Genomic DNA, 3,515 nt, shown 5'->3' on the forward strand with positions numbered 1-3,515 from the left:
ACCCCCAAATCAAGAAGGGGTCTAGTTCAAGGACACTGATCCTTCTCCAGAGCACTGGAGCCTGCCATCTCTCCTGAATTTTCTCTCTAAGCCACCATCTGCCTTCTGGGTAGAAAGGATGTGTATTAAGACCTTGCTCCTCTCTTGGGACCTCTGACCCAATTTTTATTTGCTGCCTGAGTTCCTTGAGTTTTCCTTCCATTCCTTTGATGTTTTCCTTTGTGTCTGTAACTGCAGCTCCTTATCTTTCTAACACCAAGGAGGCTATATTCAGATTGAAGTCATTATGAAACTGCCTCTCGATTCACCTTCAAAACGGCGGCTCTCATTTGATACTTGAAGCTATGCTTCCTCTTCCCCTCGGTCTGCAGCACAGTAGCGGCATTTCAGGATGCATTTCTGGGAAAACAGTTCAGGAGTTCGCCCCTTCTCTCCGAGGCTGGGCAGGACTTCAGTCTAACCATCCTGGTGGGCGCTCCCTCGGCCTGGGTTCAGCTGTGAGCAGGCTGGACCACCGGTGACAGCGCCCTGGGAAATTCTCTGGCCGCCGACTTACTCCTACCTGGGAGCACAGGTGGGGCCTCCGGGAAGGACGTTCACTGGGAAACATCATTAATGCCCCAAACCAAGCAAAACTTCAAGAAGGAAGGACGATCAAGCCATCTTAAATGTGGGCAGTCACTCACAAACACATCCTGAGTTCCCGGGGTGGATTCAAGTCAACAAAGCACACTCAAGTTCAAGTTCTAAAAAGGATCCTGCGTCTCCCAGAGGTGTCAGCAGTGCAAGGAGCCTTTGTGACTCGGGCTGACGCGATGCCCTTTGCCCCCTTTCTTCTGTGCAGAATGCAGGCTTTGCTTGTGGGAATGGCCCCGGTCCCCATGTCTCAAGAAAGGTGAGTCCTTCGCAGCCCCATTGGACTAGGGCAGTTTGGCCCCTCCCAGTGAGTGGGCCGGGTTCCTCATGTGACCTAGCTCTGGCCAATTGGATGGGGGAAGCCCCGCCCCACCCCAGGAGGCTTTTTTTTTTGTTTTTTGTTTTTTCCTGGCTAAAGGAGCCATAGCAAGGGAAAGCCCTTCCTCCCTGTCCTTTACTGGATTAAATGTAGATTGTAACTCTTTGAATGGAAGCTGCCATCTGGTGACCAGGAGGAAAAGGCCAAGAGAATTTCAGGGATGGAGACCCAGAGTCCTGTCCTTTAGAGTTTCTTCTTATGTGAGATAATTAAATAGCTTTACTGGTTATGCCAGGATGGGAAAAACTTTTTTTCTGTAAATGTCCAGACAGCAAATATTTTCAGCTTTTCCAGTCAACAGCCCAACCTTGCCATTGTAGTGGGAAAGCCGATAGAAGCAATAAGTAACCGAGGGAGCATGGCTGGGTTTCCGTAGAACTTGATTAAACTGAACTTTGAATTTCATATAATTTTCAAATGTCCTGAGGTATTTCATTTGTGGATTATTTTTCAACTGTTTCAACTGTAAAGATATTCTCTCATGGAGCTGCAGCAGAAGCAGGGAGCAAGCCAGACTTAATCGCTGGGGGAGTCATTGTCGGCGGGTTTTCAGTTACTGGAAGCTGAATGCCTTCTAGATGGTTCTATCATCCGACTTCCCATTTCACAGATGACAATGCTGAGGTTCAGAGTGGGATATATACAGCTAGTATGTGTCAAGGCTAATCAATCTAGATCCTAAAGCTATTGACAAGTCCAGGGCTGTCCCCTGGATACAAGACTGCTTCCTCCGCATTTACACGCAAGTTATGGCTCTCTTTTTTCTGGGCTGTGACATTTTCCTTTACGTATGCGATCGCATTTCATTCACACAAAACAGATCAAGGGCCAAGAGGGAGCTTTTACTGAGAACCTACCACATGCCAGGCGCGTTACACTATTTAATCGTACAAGTGTGGGGGTAGAGATTATTAAGCCCGAGAGAACCAACCGTGCCCCGGCTCACCCAAAAATATATGAGGACTCCAGTGCCACCCCGCCCTCCCTGCCCTATCTCGCTTCCTCTCAGGCTCTGGGGCTGTGCCCTGCCTGTACCCTAATGAAGAAGGCGTGGCCCCTTTTCTCTGGCCATTGAATACGTGCAAGAAAGCCCTAGCAGAGCATTCAGAGATACTTTTTTCCACCTTTCTGAAGCTTCATTCTGCTAGAGTGGGCTGCTTTTACCAGTTCTTAGTGGACCTAGAGAATCGACTGCGGGAGGGAGGGGGGTCTGGGGGGAGGGGGCAGGGCGGGTGGAGGGAACGATGCGGTTACATTCATCATCTTGGCCACTAGAGGGCAGCAAGAGGCCATGTTTCCGAAACCACTCACTGCCTTTTCTCCCTCGCGTAGTTCATTTACAAGTTTATGGGAAACTTGGGGAAGAAGATGTTTCAGTCTTGTATTCCAACATCCTCATTTCTAATGGCAAAATCAATCTCACAGGGGTCCGCTTCTTTTACTAGGATCAGACACCCATAACTGTTAAACCAATAAATGAATTTTCATTGCCACAGCCGTTAACTCCACATCCCTGCATGGGCGTCTGAGGTGCAACAGGGGCAGAAAGGCAGGTGCCTGCCCGCCCAGAGCTTGCAGTCCAGGGGAGCACATGGACAGTGAGACGTGATTGAACCAACTACGTTGTCAATGACTGTGGGGGAGGGGCATTTCCCCCCATCTGCAGATGAAAAGCAGCCAGGCTTTGAAGGAGCCAAGGTACAAGAATTCTGGGAATAAGGACCCACAAGAGGAAGAGGGTTGGACTTGTGCTGGCCCAGCAGTGTGGCTGGGTGGAGCTGGAGCAGGAAGGCGGGGTTAAGGATTCAGTGCTATGGCAATGACCGTGTACTGAACATTCACTGTGTTGAGTGTATTGTCTCACTGCATAACCATCACAAATCCATGGCTTGCATACTATTACTATTCCTTTTTTTATAGCCACTTGGAGGAGGAGTCAAGCCACTTAGCCTCAGAGGGGTTAAGCCCCAAGTCCACACAGCCCAGCAGGAGCCTCCCTGGGATGTGAACCCCGGTCTGTCTGACTCCAGCACCCAAGTTCATCCTGACGCTCCCATACAAAAACAGAACAAAGACTAGAACCCCGAAACCTTGTCTCCTGGCCGGGACAGTCCCCACAGTCTTCTCCCCCTTGCGTCTCAGGAGAGCATCCCTTTACTGTCAGCTCTGGGCAGGGAGGCAGGGAGGCAGGGAGGCTGGGGTGAAGGCAGACATTAAACAACAGAAAGGCAAAGCTTTTCTATAAAGAGATTATTAAAGGCCAAGAAGAAGATTCTCAAAGCTCACATCAGCAATTGTCCCCTTTGAAATCAGTGCTCACAAGAACGCACAGCTCTCGGAACACAGACACAGACCCTGAGAACCAGTGGAAGGATGCCGTGCCCAGGAACACAGCCTCGAAGCCTGGAAAGTCCGATGGCCGACTTTGGAACCTGACGCGACAAATGTATAAAGTTGCGTGCACCAGCGGGACCCGCCCCAGTTACAGATCTACCTTGCA

At 49.9% G+C, this 3,515-nt stretch overlaps 1 long non-coding RNA gene across 1 annotated transcript; it reads left to right on the forward strand.

Moving 5' to 3' along the window:
• The first annotated feature begins 880 nt into the window (after positions 1-880).
• LOC115271988 lies at positions 881-3,226 on the forward strand. The gene is made up of 3 exons (XR_003900189.1): positions 881-895; positions 2,512-2,713; positions 2,936-3,226. It is a non-coding gene; the product is annotated as an uncharacterized LOC115271988 (long non-coding RNA).
• Positions 3,227-3,515: the final 289 nt, after the last annotated feature.

Source organism: Suricata suricatta, chromosome 11, assembly GCF_006229205.1.
Source record: "Suricata suricatta isolate VVHF042 chromosome 11, meerkat_22Aug2017_6uvM2_HiC, whole genome shotgun sequence".
In the NCBI taxonomy this organism is placed as follows: domain Eukaryota; kingdom Metazoa; phylum Chordata; class Mammalia; order Carnivora; family Herpestidae; genus Suricata; species Suricata suricatta.